This window comes from Hemitrygon akajei, chromosome 7 (assembly GCF_048418815.1).
Source record: "Hemitrygon akajei chromosome 7, sHemAka1.3, whole genome shotgun sequence".
In the NCBI taxonomy this organism is placed as follows: Eukaryota; Metazoa; Chordata; class Chondrichthyes; order Myliobatiformes; family Dasyatidae; genus Hemitrygon; species Hemitrygon akajei.
In genome coordinates this window covers 124973849-124993049 of record NC_133130.1, presented here as the reverse complement: position 1 = coordinate 124993049, position 19201 = coordinate 124973849, and the positions used below count along the sequence as shown (strand labels likewise).

Here is a 19201-nt window from a genome sequence, read left to right as displayed (position 1 = left end):
ATGATTTTTCTGGTTCACACAGATAGACTAAAACATAATCTGCGAATAACGCCACTTTCTGTTCAATCCCTGCCACCTTAATACCTTTTACAACTTTGCTCTGTCTTATTAGTTGGGCAAGCGGTTCAATGTATAACGCAAAAAGGAGAGGAGAAATTGGGCATCCCTTTCTAGTTCCTCTCTCTAAAATAAAGGAGTCAGAGAGGTCCCCATTTATCTTAATTCGAGCTGTGGGACTGTCATATAAAGTCTGGATTACTTTAATAAACTTTTCTTAAAAGCCAAATGTTCCTAACACTCTATACAGGAATGCCCAGCTAACTGAATCAAAAGCTTTCTCAGCGTCTAGCCCCACTATCACTGTCTCTGTCCCACTCTTAATAACCTGTTCTAGTATGTGTAAAGTTCTCCTTATGTTTGTCTTTGTTGAATAAATCCAGTCTGGTATAAGTGGATGAAGCCAGGTAAAAACTTTTCCAGTCTACGTGCTAATATAGATGTAAATAATTTGTAATCCAAATTAAGAACGTTGACTGGCCGGTAATTGCCACATTCTAGTTTATCTTTACCCTCTTTAGGAATAACTGAAATAATCGCTTCTGTCCAGGAAGGTGGAATTTCTCCTCTCTGTAATATCCAATTAAAGGTGTTAAGTAGCAATGGGACTAACTGTGACTTCAGTGATTTGTACCACTCTGAGGTAAACCTGGAGACTTTCCGGTCTTTAATCTAGAGATGGCCACGTTCAGTTCTTTGACAGTTACTGGTTCTAATAGGCATTTGTTTTGTAAATCTGTGAGCTTGGGTAGATCCAAAGAATTCAGTAAAGTGTCTATATAGGGCTCATCTGAGGCCCGGGGTTGAGAGTACAGTTCTCGATAATATGTTTCAAAACTCTCTTGAATTTTCCTTATTGTGCTCTCCACCAGCTTTGTCTTTGGATTCTTTATTTTGTAAATTGTATTATCTGCTTGTTGTTTACGTAATTTATATGCTAATAATCTAGCTGATTTACCACCTACTTCATAATTCTTTTGTCTCAAGTAAAGAAAATTTCTTTGAGTTTCCAATGTATAAATATCATCAATTTCACTTTGCAATTTCTTAATTTCCTGTTTTAAATTAGAAGTAATTTTATTGCTATCTACAACTTGAAGTTGATTTAATTTTCCTTGAAGATCTGCTAATTTTTGTGCATTGAATTTTTTTCATGTGAGTGGTTATGGAAATAATTTTTCTTCTCAGTACAGCATCCCATAAGATCACTGGTGATGTTTCCCCCGTGTCATTAAGGTCTACGTATTCTTTAATTTCTCCCCTTAATCTCTCCATTACTTCCAGATTATTGAGCATATGTGAATTTAACCTCCATAGTGTTTTCCTCATTGCCTTTTCCAGGATTAGGGACATAGAGACTGGGCTATGATCCGACAAATCAATTGTTGCAATATTACAATCTTTTATCCTGAGTCTATCTATGTTAAATATAAAAAACAGTCTATCCTTGAATAAGCTGAATGAGGGAAAGAGTAATGTGTATAATCTTTACTAGTGGGGTGTAATTCCCTCCACACATCAATAATTCCTAACTCCTCCATGAATGAATTCATTTTCCTAGTCAAAGGTTTATTTTGAGTGACTATTCTTGAAGAATCTAATGCAGGATTTAACCTAGTATTAAAATCCCCTCCACAGATTACTACCCCTTGAGAACTGACCATTAGGTCAAAAATGTGCCTATAGAATGACCATTCACAACCTGGTGGAGCATAAACATTCAGCAATGTTATTTCTGTACCTTCTATTCTTCCTGTAATTTTTACAAATCGTCCATCCTTGTCTTTAGTCTCTGAAATATGTTCATAATTAAGAGCACTTGATATTAAAGTTGCTACCCCCTTCTTGTGACTCAATTTATACGATGAATAAAATACATGCTTAAAACCCATTCTTTTTAATTTACATGTTCAGATTGGCTCATGTGTGTTTCCTGAAGGAAAACTATTTGTGCCCTCTCTTTTTTCAATTTAGACATAATCTTATTTCTCTTAATTGGATTCATAACCCCATTAACATTATAGGAAATTATTTTTACCAGTTCAATTTGTATTTTTCTCTAACAAAAAAAACACTCTCCTTTTCTAACCAAACAGTAAGCAATCCCTTCTCAACAATAAACCAAAACATACAACCACACCCTGGACATTTTTGAACAAATAACATTTGAAAATTTTTCCCGACTTCCAACAATGAGGCCTGAGCACCAACCTGCCTCAGTTCAGAGGGAATACCTCTATCTTCACCCTGTTAGAGGGCCCTCCGCAGTGTGAATAATCATAGAGAATTCTCTCCTTTTTATGTCTCGACCATATTGCTATATTCAAGTTATTCCGTCTAGTTTATTTTCAGTTACCAACTTTCATTTTACCTTCAAGTCCGATTGACTCTTTTCAGTCATTTCTCTTGATTAATCTATATTCTCTGTACGTTTGCTTCTGAATATTTGCAGCTTTTCCTTGTAATTTGATACTCTGGTTCTTGTGTAGCGTCCTCCCCGTGCTGGCTGCCATGACTTTTGCCGAATCCTCTCCAGTAACGACTCCGGTTGGGTGATAACTTTTATAGGTAGACCTCAGTCCGCCATGTCCGTCGTTGCCTCTTCTACTGTAGCGTAGGTTTTTATCCCTTCGTTGTAAAAGACTCTTAACCAAGCTGGATACAGGGTCTGGAATCTGATATTGTTTTCCTTCAGGACTCTCCGTGTTTCCGCATATTCCTTCCGTCTGACAAGGATCTCCGGTGCGTAATCGTGGTCTAAACTGATTTTACAGTTGTTCAACATGAAACCTTTCTTTTGCCATGCACGTTTAAGCACCTCTTCCTTCATTCTGTAGCTGTGGAATCTGACAACAATTGATCTGGGATGGGCGCCTGCCGGGGGCAGAGGAGCTAACGCACAGTGAGCCCTTTCTATCTGTAGGTCCTTTGCGTCCAGTGTATCAAGATTCTCTCTAAGCAGCTTCTCCATGAAGGGAATCATCAATCCGAGTTTACCTTCAGCTCCTTCGGGAACTCCGCAGATCCTCACATTTTCCCTTCTTGAGCGGCTTTCTTGGTCTGTTAGCTTCCACTGAAGCTGCTCTTGCAGCTTTAGCATTATTTCTATCACTTCCTCTGCTTTTTGCAGCCTCTCCTCAGTCACTACAATCCTCGCTTCGGCTTTGTCTAACCTCAAATTAGTGTTTACTATTTCTCCTTTAATATCTTCCAACTGTTTCCTGTTATCTTGTCGGAACTTGCGAATCTCTCTGAGAATCAAAGTCAAATTCACTGATTCTTCCTCATTATCTCCGTCAGGCTAGCCATGGGGAGCTAGGCCCGTCGTCTCGCTGCATCTCTTTGTTTTTATCAACCTTCTGAGCGGACTTTTTACTCTTGTCCTTAGACAACATCCTTGCCCCTTTTATTAATATAGTTATTCAGTTTTAAATTTTTGTCTAATTTCGGCTTTGGGGCAGTTTATCCTCTTCTTTGTCGAGAGACCTCTCCCTACGCCGCCATTCCCTTGATGACCCGGAAGTCCATCCCTCGTTCTTCATTTTTAAGTAAATATTCAACGTACCCATTTTAAATCTGTGATGTCTGTTCAACTCATTGGATCCCCGAACCTGCTCTTCCCTCACGCTACAACAGTTCCAGCAATCAGGGTTCAATTCCCACCACCGTCAGTGAGGAGTTTGTACGTTTTCCCTGTGACTGTGGGTATGTTCTCCCCGTGGGTTTCTCTTGGTGCTGCAGATTCTTCATTGCCAACACATCCAAAGACTTACGGCTCAGGGTTAGTGAGTTGTGGGCACACTTCGCTGGTGCTGGAAGTGTGGCGACACTTGTGGGCTGCCCCGGCACAACCTAGAATGTGTTGTTCGTTTATACAAATGACTCATTTCACTGTATGTTTTGATTTATATGTGACAAATGAAGCTAATCTTTGTTGTTGTTTACCTCCTGCACGTGGGACAGGTCTCCCAATCATAGTCACCCAATCCTGTGCTCCTCCTTCAAGCAAGTATCAGAATCAGAATCAGGTTTAAAATCATTGGCATATGTCATGAAATTTGTTGCTATGCAGCAATAATAAAAACTGAATTACAATGAGAGAAAATATATAGTTACATTAAATAAATAGTGCAAAAATAGAAATAAAAAAGTAGTGAGGTAGTGTTCACGGGTTCAATGTCCATTCAGAAATTGGATGTCAGGGGGGAAGAAGCTGTTCCCAAATCGTTGAGTGTGTGTCTTCAGGCTTCTGTACCTCCTCCCTGATAGAAGAGGGATGAGGGATGTCTTGAGAGATGGGGGTCCTCAATGATGGTCGCTGCCTTTCTGAGGCATCACTCTTTGGAGATGTCCTGGATACTACGGAGGCAGACTGATGATGGAGCTGATTAAGTTTAAACTCCCTGCAGCTTATTTCGATCCTGCACAGTAGGCATCCACACCCTGCCCCCCCCGCCCCCCGTACCAGATGGTGATGCAGTCAGTTAGAACGGTCTCTAGGGTACCAAACACGCAGTGGCTAGAGAACCTCTTCCAGTAAATGTTTGTTACGAAATCTGCTCACAGCTTACAGTCACAGCTAGCCTTTATTTCATTTAGCAATAAAATAGACCCTTCTGGCCCACTGAGGTATGCAACCCAGCAAGCCACCGATTTACCCCTAGCCTAATCACGGGAGAATTAACCTACCGACCGGTACATCTTTGGACTGTGGGAGGTCCTGGAGGTGTCCCATGCAGTCACAGGGAGAATGTCCAAACTTTCTTACAGAGGCCGTGGAACTGAACTCGAAACTCCGATGCTCCGAGCTGTAAGGGCATCACACTAACTGCTACCATGTGCCCGTATCCATCGCTGTGTGGAGATATGCATTCTCTCTGCGATGGTGTGGATTTCTCCTGGATGCCCTCATTTGTTCAAACATCCTGAATCGGTGTCGGTAGGTTCACAAACAGAGAAAATCCACAGATGCTAGAAATCCAAGGCAAAACACACAAGATGCTGGAGGAACTGAGCAGGCTAGGCAGTGTCCATGGAAACGAATAAACAGTCGACATTTCGGGCCAGTTCCCTTCATTAGGACTGGTAGGCTATTTGCTTACTGTAAGTTGACCCTAGGGTAGATAAGTGGTAAGGAATTGATGGACGTATGAGAGAGAACAGATCAGCTGGAAGTACATGGGGTGTAAGTGAATACTCTAATGGGCCTCCTAAGCTTTGAGAAATATTGGAGTTCCATTTACAACTAATTATCCCCTGAAATGGGTGGCAGGATGGAGATAAGTCTCTACCAAAGGATGTGTAAAGCGTTCCTTCCCTCCGCTAGCCTGCAAGTTACCTTTAGGCAAGGTGTAGCACCTGCTTAGCCCCCGTCCTCGCCCCACCACCCCAAAACCCGGGTCACATGAAGCCCTAGGAGCAGGTGGTCATTGGTCGTTTGAGCAGCTGGTGCATATCACAAGTCCTGGTTATGTGACGACTGACTCCAGGCAGACAATCTCTGAAGAGTATTGATAATGGCTGGAGTCACCCGTCTTGTAAAGACACTGCCTGGAAGAGGCCAATAATGAATGTAGAAAAATTAGCCAAGAACTATTATGGTCACCATGTTTGCAACATCATATGAATGGCACGTAATGATGGTGTCATACGACAGGGCATATAATGATAATAGTGCCCCCGAAAGGTGTCACACAATGCTGAGCGCAGTAAAGGGTTAACATCAAGTTTATTGTGCACAAGTACAGTGAAGTACGTGAAAATTCATACTTGCTTGCAGCAACATCATTGCTACTTGGTCAGGAAGAACAAGGACTACAAGAATGTGGACTTGAGGAGAACACACACCAGTCCTTATTGAGGGGTCAGCAGTGTAAAGGGTGAGCAGCTTCAGATTCCAGGGGTCACGATCTCTGAAGATCTATCCTCGCCCCTAACATATTGATACAATTACAAAGAGGGTGCACTGGCAGCTATATTTCATTAGGAGTTTGAGGAGATTTAGCATGTCATCAGAGACTCTGACAAATCTCTACAGATGTGCCATGGAGAGCATTCTGATTGGCTGCATTGCCATCCGGTATGGGGCGGGGGGTGGCTACTGCACAGGAACAGAAAAAGCTGCAGAGAGCTGTAAACTCAGCCAGTGTCAACATGGGCGCTAGTCCATTCCGCACCACGGACATTTCCAAAAGGCAGCACCCACTATGAAGCTCAGTCACCTTCCAGGACATGCCCTCTTCTCATTGCTACTATCAGGGAAATGGTACAGGAGCCTGAAGGCACACACTCAACATTTTTGGAACAGCTTCTTCCCCTCTGCCATCCGATTTTTGAAAGGGTCATAGAGTCATAGAAATGTAATGGATATTGGCACATTTAGTTCATGCCGAACCATTTAAACTGTCAGCATGAGCCCATGAACCCATGAATATTATCTCACTATTTTGATCTCTTTTTGCACTACTTATTTATTTCTTATATTTCTTATTGTTACTTACTTTTTATGTATTATACTCATTGACCAGAAAGAATGCCAATCGGTGAACAGGAATGGAGGCAGGCATTTTGTGAGACTGTCCATGTAGCCGCCATTTTGTGAACTGTTTGATGAACTGATGCTTGCCCTGGGGTAACTTAATCAGAGCAGTTGAAAGTGGGCACAGAGAGTTTCTGTGAATGACCATTCTCAAGTAAGGACAAGCCTATTGTGTAACACGGCAGGTTTGAGTAAGTAATCTTGTCATCTGGGCCCAGTGTCTGGGTGACGCTGTTTGAACCGCCCAGAGTGAAAAGAACAAAAGTCATAACCTGATTTATGAGATTGTAGGTGAAGGCTATAAAACAATACTGCTTGTTACCCTGGGCTACATGCAATGGGAATCTAACACAGGTTAGTCAGATGACCCTGAGCCAACAAGATTGAAATGCAACATTTGAACTGATAAAGATGTTTAAAAGTAAGAAGCTTCGAGGGCAAAGCATAGAAACATAGAAAACCTGCAGCACAATACAGGCCCTACTGCCCACAAAGCTGTGTCGAACATATATTTAATTTAGAAAGTACCTAGGGTTACTCATTGCCCTCTATTTTTCTAAGCTCCATGTACCTATCCAGGAGTCTCTTAAAAGACCCTATTGTATCCGTCCCTACCACCATCGCCGGAAGCCCATTTCATGCACTCACCACTCTCTGCATAAAACAAAACTTACCCTGATATCTCCTCTGTACCTACTTCCAAACACCTTAAAACTATGCCCTAGGTTAGCCGTTTCAGCCCTGGGAAAAAGCCTCTGACTATCCACACCCAAAGCAGTGACAACTCTCCGGAGACCAAGCCTCACGGATGTTGAGGACCCTGAGCCGGACACGTGGAGTTCACATCGGGATCACGAAGAACACCTAGCCAGCACAGACTCTTTTTCTTTGACTGTCCATGGAGGATCAGGGAAACCTAGCGAGCATGCACACAGTTAGTTAGCTTGTGAGCCCATGCACTTTTTAGCTGAGACAATGAAGGCATTTGTCAGTAAGTACAGAATCTCTCATTGCTGAACTGAATGCTATTATTAAGGGGACTTCCTTGTAACACACTGTACTGCTGCCACAAATGAAAAAAATTTCACGATCTGTCACTGATAGTAAATCTGATTCTAATTCTGATGTAGATTAGGTACAACAGTTCTGATTTCTGCAGCTAAGTTATTTCATAACAGTTGACATTTTAATTTCCAAGATCATTTTGAAAATGATGGTGGATGGTTCTGCAAGTCCAGGACTACACAGAAACCAGACTGGTTAAGCATTCTTTGTTTAAATAATTCATTACGGATACACACACACACACACACAAACAAACAAACAAACAAACAAACTGCATATGTCATCACGCTACCACACAATTCATGCACACCCCACTTAGAGTAAATGCGAAGTCAGACTCCTGGACACCTTTGTAGTTAGTTACCATCACCATTTTTATTCCAGACCCACTTGGTTATTTGAACTTGCCTGCTGGCTTGCATTCATGTCACTGGATCGAGTCATCTTAGCCTAGAGCATACACTCCATACCACCATCCCAAACCATCCACCATCATTTTCAAAATGATCTTGGAAATTAAAATGTCAACCGTTATGAACTAACTTAGCTGCAGAAATCAGAATCAGAATAAAGTTTAATATCAGCGGCCTCTATCGTGAAATTTGTTAACTCTGCAGCAGCAGTACAATGCAAGACAAGATAAAGCTGAAGTACAGTAAGTATATATACATATTATACTAAAGGAAGACAGGGACTTCAAAAGGTCAAGGTCACAACCCTGGAATAAATGCAAAACCTCCATGTGTATGTCAGGAAGGTGGTCCCTAAGGCCGACCTGCTTGGAGAATACCTCAGACAGCAGGCAGGGACATGGAAGTGGGTGAAGCAGAGCTGGAGGACCACAGGTCATGGCCAGGACAAGCCACTGCACAGGATGAACCATTGCCAGATATCAGAGGTGGCTGAGATAAGAAAGTGCTACCAATGGCTGGAAATGACAGGGCTGAGGCACAACACAGAGGCTGTGCTCATGGCTGCACAAGAACAGGCACTCAGTGGAAGAGCAATAGGAGCAGGGGTCTGTCACACCAGGCAAGACTGTGCAAGGAATTTGCTGAAACTATCCAGCACATAGTAGCAGGGTGCAATGTGCAGGCAGGGACAGCACACACTGAACGGCACAATCAAGTTGCAGGAATTACATACAGGAACATCTGTGCTGAGTATGGATTGGACATGCCCAAGTCCAAATGGGAAACACCCAAGAAGGTATGGAGAACGACAGAGCTCAGATCCTGCGGGACTTCCAAATACAGACTGATAAGCAGGTACTGGCCAGCCAACCAGACATAGTAATACTGGACAGGAAACAGAAGAAAGCAATAGTAATAGATGTGGCAATCCTGAATGACAGTAACATTAGGAAGAAAGAATATGGGAAGCTGGAGAAATACCGGGACTTGAAAGAGCAGATAGAAAGGATGTGGGAGGTTAAAGTCAGAGTAATCCCAGTGGTGATGGGAGCACTTGGAGCTGTGACACCTGGACTGGGAGAGAGGCTCCAACAAATCCCGGGAACAACACCTGAGATCTCGGACCAGAAGAGCGCACTACGAGGAGCACCAAGGATACTGGCTGAACCCTCAAACTCCAAGACTCTGGTAGAGGACCCGAGATTGAGGGAAAATGCACATTCACACCAGCCATAAGGGGTGAGAAAAAAAATATTAAATACTTAATTTAAATAAGTAGTGCAAAAAAATAGGAAATAAAGAAGTAGTGAGGTAGTGTTTATGGGTTCAATGTGTTACGTACCCGTGGGTAGCTTGTACCTGTCACGTGACCATGATGTAATTGAAGCTATGCTGGACATGAGGTAATGGTCTTGTGAAGGGGGAAGTGACGTCATTTTCCCGCCAGTGAGAGGTCATGTGATAGTTTTTTTTCAACCAGGTATAAAAGGAGAACCCCACCCTGTGACATGGGCAGTCCGTGGTTGAATTCGGTAGCGACTCCATGCTGCTGCATATTCCGATGTTATGACGCAGTTTCATTTAAAAGTGGAGTTTTACTTTCTGCCTTAAGTCGGAGGTTGTTGCCGGCAGCTCTGCTACAATACTGCCAGTTAAAATCAAGTTGGAGAGTGAAGATTCGTCGAAGTTCGGGAAGCTGAAAGATCAAAGAGAGTTAATGTTGACGGTGAAACAGATTCGACCTTTGTTTAATCTTCGCATGAGGGATTAGTGACCTGTGTCCATGTTAACTTCTGCTTTGCCAATAGAGCAGTGAGTTGGATGTAAAGTTTTGTCAAAGGAAGGTCAGAGCCTTTAAGCCGTTTTATTTCCTTCGATCGTAAATCCTCTGGGGAATAACATACTTCGACTAGGAACAGCAGTAACGCCACGAAAGAGAATTTATTATTAAGGAAAGCCTATCCTTTAACGGACTGTAAATCATTTTGGACTTTCGCATTACTACTTCTGAGAACCGTTTTTGCATTATCGCTTTAAGAACTGTTTGAGTTGCCGTATTGCAGCTGACTGCCGGTTGTTAGTTGTTTGTTCACTTTTTGAGGTTTTTTTAAATAAATGTTTTATTTGTTATAAAATCCCTGTTTCAATCATATATTCATTGTTGCTGGATTGTAACATCTGGGGGCTCGTGCGAGCTGAATCCATTTTTGAGTTTAAATGCTTGTTTAGTTTTTTGATCGGTGTTTTGGAAAAGGGGAATACTTGATTCTTTTGTTTGATTGGCTTGTGAGTGGTATTCGGCAACCATGAGTATTGATGACTTTCTGGCTTCGCCAGAGTTATTAGCGAAGGCAAAAAAAAAGATATATTGGAGATTGCTAGCAGGTTGGAAATTAAAGGTATTTCAAAAGTTACAACAAAGCCTGTAATTCAGAGAAAAATCGCGGAACACTATATAGATTCGGGTGTGTTTGATATATCGGTTTTAGATCGGTTTCCTATGAGTAAAGCAGCGATTCAGTTACAGTCGGAACAATTAGCGTTGGAAAAGTTAAAAATAGAAGCTGAATTAAAACAGAAGGAATTGCAAGCTAAATTGGAATTAAGTTGATCAGAAGCTGAAAATAGAAACAGTTGGAAGCTAACTTGGAATTACGTAGGTTCGAAGTTGAGGATAAACAGAGGGAATTTGAACTTAAGATAGTGGAATTAAAGTCTGAGAATCAGTCTCCTGGTTCTGGAAAAACATTTGTTGTTAGTCAGGAAATTAAATTGGTTCCTCCATTTAGTGAAACAGAAGTAGAAAAATATTTTCAACATTTTGAAACGATTGCTCTGATTTCAGAGTGGCCAAAAGAGAAATGGTCAGTGTTGTTACAGAGTGTGATTAAAGGCAAAGCACAACAGGTTTATACAGCTTTAACTGCTGAGCAAGCGCTTGATTGTGATATTGTGAAAATGCACATATTGAAGGCGTATGAATTTGTCCCAGAAGCTTATAAAGATTCAGAAATTTGAAGAAATCTGTGGAAAAAAACTTATGTGGAATTTGCCTATGATAAAGCTGTGTGTTTTGAGAGATGGGTTTCCTTTAAAGATGCAAATGGGGACTATAGTAAATTGAAAGAGCTGATTTTAATGGAGGAATTTAAAAGAAACATTCCTGTTGAAGTAAGGACATACTTAAATGAGAGAGACACTGATACATTGCAGGAGTCTGCTAAATTAGCTAATGACTATGCTTTAATCCATAAGAATAAATTTCCTCAGGGCAGAACTTTTAAAAAGAAAAATAACACAGTGAATGAAGGTAAATCAGAAATTAAACCAGAAGTTAATGAGAAAGATAAGGAGGAAGGAAAACCTGTGAAGGAAAGACAGTTTGGTCCCATTTGTAATTACTTTAAGAAAGCTGGTCATGTAATAGCTAACAGTTTCCGATTGAAAAAGAGAAGGAAGCAGTCCCAGATGCTTGTGTGCAACATACTGAAACACCTGTAAAATCACAGGGTTTGATAAACACAAATGAAGTTTTGTTAGAGTCCGACCAAGTTAAAAAGGGATATGATCATTTTATAACTGAAGGGTTTGTATCCTTGGAAGAAGGATCGACTCCGGTGCTAATAAAAATTCTTAGGGATACTGGAGCTTCTCAATCACTGATGTTAGACAGTGTGTTAAAGTTTAATGAAGAGTCTGACACTGGTGAGGTAAATTATATACAAGGTGTTGGGAGTGCCTTATGCCTGTATATTTGCATAAAGTGAATTTAAAATCAGGGTTAGTTACAGGACTTGTTAAAGTAGGATTACAGCCTAGCTTACCTGTGAAGGATATTTCTTTATTGTTAGGTAATGATTTGGCAGGTGGACAAGTTTTTCCTGAAGTGCATTTGACAATAGAGTCAGAGGAACCACGGATAGATTCTAACACAGATTCTTCCTGTGTTGTAACTCAAGCTATGGCTAAAAAGATTGATGAGCAGAATAAGGTTGTTACTCATGACTGTTCAAATCAGGATTCGAGTTTTGAGGATGTGTCAGAAACTTTCTTACACTCATTGTTTGAACAAGATTCTTGGAGTAAGTCTGACTATGAAGATTTGTCTCTGTCCAGGAAGGAGATGATAGCAGAGCAGAGACCCTGAGATTATAAAATTAAAAGAACAAGCTCTACCAGATAGTGAAATTGAGAAGGTGCCAGTAGGATATTATTTTGAAAAAGGAGTGTTGATGAGGAAGTGGAGATCGCTTACAATTCCTGCAAGTGATGAATGGAATGTTGTTTACCAGGTAGTTGTTCCTAAAGTTTATCAAAATGAGATTTTAACTTTAGCTCATAGTGTGCTCTTGGGTGGACATCAAGGGGTAAGGAAAACTGTGGACAAGATTTTAAAACATTTTTATTGGCCTAGTTTAAGAAAAGATGTGGCGATGTTTTGTAGAACATGCCATACTTGTCAAATTGTGGGTAAACCAAATCAAGTTACACCAGTGGCTCCATTGCAACCTATTCCAGCTCTTATAAAATTCTTTACTTATTTTGGGTTGCCTAAGGAAATACAATCTGATCAAGGCAGTAATTTTATGTCCGGATTGTTTCAACAGATAGTTTATAAATTGGGAGCTAAGCAAATCACTTCGTCTGCATACCATCCAGAATCGCAAGGTGCCTTGGAAAGGTTTCATTCTACCCTCAAGAATATGATTAGGATGTATTGTGTGGAAAATGAAAGTGATTGGGATGAGGATATACACTTACTTCTATTTGCAGTAAGGGAATCAGTACAAGAATCCTTAGGTTTCAGTCCATTTGAACTTGTATTTGGGCATAGAGTTAGAGGACCTTTAGCCTTATTAAAAGAACAATGGATTAATAAAGAGATATACACTAATTTGTTACACTATGTTTTGAAATTTAAGGACAGATTACATAAAGCTTGTAGTTTAGCTAGGGAAAATTTAAAATTGGCTCAGGAGAAAATGAAAACCTGGTACAATAAGGAAGCTAGGATGAGGACGTTTAAACCTGGAGATAAGGTGCTGGTTCTTTTCTCAGTGCAAATGAATCCTTTACACGCTAGATTTCATGGTCCTTATGAAATTGTGTCTAAAATCAATTATATGGATTACATGATAAAAACTCCAGAACGTAGAAGGCCAACACAACTTTGCCATATAAATATAATAAAGCCATATTATGAGAAACAGTTTGCTACTGTGACTGGTTAATGATAATGAGTCTGATCTCACGAGGGACATAATGGATGATTCATCTGAAACCCAACATTGTTTCTGTCAAGTTACCAAACTCAACCATTCTGGAAAATATTGATGAGAAATTAGTACATTTACAACCAGAGCAGAAACAGCAAATGAAACAATTAATTTTTAAATATAAAAATTTGTTTCCAGACGTTCCTACAAGAACCACTGTAGCTTCACATGATGTAGATGTTGGAGATGCCAAACCCATTAAACAACATCCATATAGGATGAACATGGAAAAATGTGAACTTGCTGAGAAAGAAATTAAATATATGCTAGAGAATAATATTATTCAACCTTCTAACTCGAATTGGAGTTCACCTTGTGTAATGGTGCCAAAATCAGATGGTAGTATTAGGTTTTGTAGACTATAGGAAGGCGAATGCTGTAATGAAAACAGATGCATATCCAATTCCCAGAGTAGATGATTGTGTAGATAAAGTGGGAAAAGCAAAGTTCCTTACAAAGATTGATTTAATGAAAGGGTACTGGTGTGTTCCATTAACGGATAGAGGTAGAGAGATTTCTGCGTTTGTAACCCCATCTGGATTATATGAATATAATGTTCTTCCATTTGGGATAAGAATGCCTCAGGTACTTTCCAGAGGATGATGAACTCTGTGATCAGGGATTAAAGGATACAGATGCTTATATTGACAATTTAGTGACAGGAAATGATACTTGGGAAGCACATATTATTGCGGTGGAGAAATTGTTTGAAAAGCTTTCAAAAGCTAACTTAACTATTAATTTAGCTAAAAGTGAATTCGGACATGCCACTGTAACTTTCATTGGTTATGTTGTGGGTCAAGGTAGGGTAGCTCCTGTTCAGGCAAAAGTTTGGGCAATTTTAGAGATTCCCACACCAACTGGGAAAAAAACTCTCAGAAGATTCCTGGGAATGGTAGGATATTACCGAAAATTTTGTAAGAATTTTGCTAATGTTGCCCTTCCATTAACTAACCTCTTGAAGAAGAATGAAAAGTTTGTGTGGACAGTGCCTTGTCAAGAAGCAATTGAGAAATTGAAAACTATGATATGTCAACAACCTGTGCTCAAGGCACCTGACTTTGAAAAACCTTTTTCATTAGCTGTAGATGCTAGTTATGAGGCTGCAGGAGCAGTATTAATGCAAAGGAATGAGGGTGATGAGGTTGATCATCTCGTAGCTTACTTTTCTAAGAAATTTAATAAGCATCAAAGGAACTATTCAACAATAGAGAAAGAATTGTTATCTGTTTTAGCCTTAGAACATTTTGATGTATATGTTGGTACAACTCAAAAACCACTTATCGTTTACACTGATCATAATCCATTAGTGTTTCTGAGTAAGATGAAAAACAAAAACAGAAGGTTATTAAATTTGAATTTAATGTTACAAGAGTACAATATTTTGATAACTCATATTAAAGGTAAAGATAATGTAATTGCTGATTGTCTATCTTGATGTTGAATGTACAATTTTTTTTTATGGAGTGATATTTTAACATTTGTAAAACTTCTGGGTAATAATTCGTCAGTTGATGTATGATAATACTATGTATACTGTGTACATTGTAAATTTTGTATGTTTGTATTTTTTTGTAAATAGTTAATTGTTAAAATTTTGTTGTTGACAGATCAAAATTTATTTTTTGGAGCAAGGTGTTACATACCCATGGGTAGCTTGTACCTGTCACGTGACCATGATGTAATTGAAGCTATGCTGGACATGAGGTAATGGTCTTGTGATGGAGGAGTGATGTCATTTTCCCGCCAGTGAGAGGTCATGTGATAGTTTTTTTCAACCAGGTATAAAAGGAGAATCCCACCCTGTGACGTGGGCAGTCCGTGGTTGAATTCGGTAGTGACTCCATGCTGCTGCGTATTCCAATGTTATGACGCAGTTTCATTTAAAAGTGGAGTTTTACTTTCTGCCTTAAGTCGGAGGTTATTGCCGGCAGCTCTGCTACAATACTGCCAGTTAAAATCAAGTTGCAGAGTGAAGATTCGTCGAAGTTCGGGAAGCTGAAAGATTGAAGAGAGTTAATGTTGACGGTGAAACAGATTCAACCTTTGCTTAATCTTCGCATGAGGGATTAGTGACCTGTGTCCATGTTAACTTCTGCTTTGCCAATAGAGCAGTGAGTTGGATTTGTCAAAGTTTTGTCAAAGGAAGGTCAGAGCCTTTGAGCCGTTTTATTTCCTTCGATCGTAAATCCTCTGGGGAATAACATACTTCGACTAGGAACAGCAGTAACGCCACGAAAGAGAATTTATTATTAAGGAAAGCCTATCCTTTAACGGACTGTAAATCATTTTGGACTTTCGCATTACTACTTCTGAGAACCGTTTTTGCATTATCGCTTTAAGAACTGTTTGAGTTGCCGTATTGCAGCTGACTGCCGGTTGTTAGTCGTATGTTCACTTTTTGAGGTTTTTTTTAATAAATGTTTTATTTGTTATAAAAACCCTGTTTCAATCATATATTCATTGTTGCTGGATTGTAACACATGTCTATTCAGAAATCGGACGGCAGAGGGGAAGAAGCTGTTACTGGATCATTGAGTGTGTGTTTTCAGGCTCCTGTACCTCCTCCCTGGTGAGAAGAGGGCATGTCCTGAGTGATGAGTGTCCTTCATGACAAGATGCCGCATTTTTGGGGCATCACTCCTTGAAGATGTCCTGGATACTCTGGAGGTTAGTACCCATGATGGGGCTGACTGAGTTTACAACTCTCTGCAGCTTACTTTGATCCTGAGCAGTAGCCAGCAACCCCCCCCCCCCATACCAGGTAGTTGATGCAACCAGTCAGAATGCTCTTGAGTAAAATTTTTGAATATTTTTCGGGACATACCAAATGTCCTCAAGCACCTAACAAGACATAGCCACTGTCTTGCCTTCTTTATAGCTGCATCGATGTGTTAGGACCGGCAATTGTGAGAGGACAAAAGTAGTCTCAGTTAGCCAAGCCTTGCGAGAGAGACCCTCTGGACATGTACAGATCAGGACCTTCCCTGTGTGTGTGGGTAACTCTCAGACCCATACTGGAGTATGCCCAATGGGTTTTGCCTTTGTGAGATCCTCTTGTGAAACTTGAATTCACTCCATTGTCTTTGCTTGGAATATGTCCCTCAGTAAAGCAGGAACAAATACCAATAGATTTAAATGCAAAAAAACAAGGAATCTCTGTTCACTAACACATTTAATGATGTAACATTGAGGCTTTATGAAACACAGGTGAGGCTTCACTTGGAGTATTGTGAGCAATTTTGGGCCTGTTATCTAAGAAAGGATGTGCTGACTTTGGAGAGAGTTTAAAGGTGGTTCACAAAATAATTCCAGGTTTGTCATTTGTAGAGCGTTTGATGGCTCTGGGCCTGTATACACTGGAATTCAGAAGAATGTGGGGTGATCTCATTGAAACCTATCAAATATTGAAAGGCCTCAATAGACTGGATATGGAGAGGATGTTTCCTATGGTGGGAAAGTCTAAGACCAGAGGACACAGCCTCAGAATAGAGGGGCGTCCTTTTAGAATGGAGTTGAGGAGGAATTTCTTTAACCAGAGGGTGGTGAATCTGTGGAATTCATTGCCACAGGAGGCTGTGGAGGCCAAGTCACTAGGTATATTTAAGGCAGGGGTTGATAGATTCTTGATTAGTCAGGGCACAAAAGTTTATTTGGAGAAGGAAGGAGATTGGGAAATTGGATCAACCATGGCCCATTGCAATTTGCCTATCATCACAATAGGTCAACGGCAGACGCAATCTCCATGGCTCTTCACACAGCTTTCAACCACCTAGACAACACAAGCACCTACTTCAGGATGCTGTTTATCGACTATAGCTCAGCATTTAATACCATCATTCCCACAATCCTGATTGAGAAGTTGCAGAATCTGGGCCTCTGTACCTCCCTTTGTAATTGGATCCTCAACTTCCTAACCAGAAGACCACAGTCTGTGCAGATCAGTGATAACATATCCTCTTCGCTGACGATCAACACTGGCACACCTCAGGGGTGCGTGCTCAGTTCACCGCTCTACTTTCTATATACACATGACTGTGTGGCTAGGCATAGCTCAAATACCATCTACACATTGGCTGACGATGCAACCATTGTTGGTAGAATCTCAGGTGGTGACAAGAGGGAGTACAGGAGTGAGCAATATGTGGAGCGAGTAATATGTCAACTAGTGGAATGGTGCTGCAGCAACAACCTGGCACTCAGCGTCAGTAAGATGAAAGAGCTGATTGTGGACTTCAGGAAGGGTAAGATGAAGGGACACATACCAATCCTCATAGAGGGATCAGAAGTGGAGAGAGTGAGCAGCTTCAAGTTCCTGGGTGTCAAGATCTCTGAGAACCTAACCTGGTCCCAACACATTGATGTAGTCATAAAGAAGGCAAGACAGTGGCTACACTTTATTAGGAGTTTGAAGCAATTTGGCATGTTAACAAATACACTCAAAAACATCTATATTTGTACCGTGGAGAGCATTCTGACAGGCTGCATCACTGTCTGGTATGGAGGGGCTACTGCACAGAACTGAAAGAAACTGCAGAAGATTGTAAATCTAGACAACTCCATCTTGGGTACTAGCCTACAAAGTACCCAGGACATCTTTAGGAAGCGGTGTCTCAGAAAGGCAGAGTGCATTATTAAAGACCTCCAGCACCCAGGGCATGCCCTTTTCTCACTGTTACCATCAGGTAGGAGGCACAGAAGCCTGAAGGCACACACTCAGTGATTCAGGAACAGCTACTTCCCCTCTGCTATCTGATTCCTGAATGGACTTTGAAGCTTTGAACACTACCTCACTTTTTAAATATACAGTATTTCTGTTTTTGCACATGTTTAAATAATCTATTCAATATGTGTAATTTACTTGTTTATTTATTATGTTTTATTTTATTTATTATTACTATTTTTTTCCCTGTTTCTGCTAGATTATGTATTGCATTGAACTGCTGCAGCTAAGTTAACAAATTTCACGTCACATGCCAGTGATTATAAACCTGATTCTGATGAAATGGCAGAGCAGACTTGATGGGCCAAAAGGCCTAAATCTGCTCCCAAATCTTATGGTCTTATTTAATTTCAAATTTTAAATCCTATTTACAAACTTTGATTTGCGTAATGACTTAGATCAGTGCCTTTCCCTTGAAAACAATGACTTCCAGCATTTTACTATCAAAGGGTAAATTATTCTGTGATCATATCAGTATCTTTTATATTGAATTTGGCAGGTAATCTACAACGTCCCTTGACTCAGCCTAGCCAGTAGATAGCTGCCATGGTAACAGACAAGAACGCAGTCCTCAGCTCCACATTTTAGCTGAAGTACATTGTCTTCTCATGCAGTTCATTAATCATGGATGTCATTTAGTATTTAAGGCATGAACCCCACACAGATTTTTATCAGAGAAGACAGATGATAAACCTGCCAGCTTGCTGTAGCTGAATGAAAACCAAAACTACTTTCACCAAGAAAGGTCATACTGGCAAATAATAAACCAACTCTTTTGTCCAGCGTTAAAGGAAATTTACATCAAAATCCCAGTTACATTTGAAATCTAGGAATCATAATTCAGCATTTCGGTCTGTGGACTGTGAATTCAGCACACAGTAGCACAGCGGAAGGCTATTACAGCTCACCTCCAAGGGGACCACAAACTCGTCGTAGGGTTCGGAGACTTGCCATACCTCAATGACCCAGAGAGCTACGTTGGCTGGAGTCAGGGGCTCTTGGTAGGGTCACCCATGCCAAACAGGACAAAGGGCAAAGGCCAGACTAAGAGTGGTTCACCAGACCTCCAGGTTCGGGGGTTCAGCTGAGGGCTAACAACCCTGACTGGTAAAACAAAATTGCAATGGAA

At 40.6% G+C, this 19201-nt stretch overlaps 1 protein-coding gene across 4 annotated transcripts in view; it reads right to left on the bottom strand.

Moving 5' to 3' along the window:
* Nucleotides 1-19201, bottom strand: part of LOC140730890 (catechol O-methyltransferase-like) — a 250646-nt gene that overhangs the window by 185956 nt on the left and 45489 nt on the right. The gene's annotated exons all lie outside the window — the stretch shown is intronic.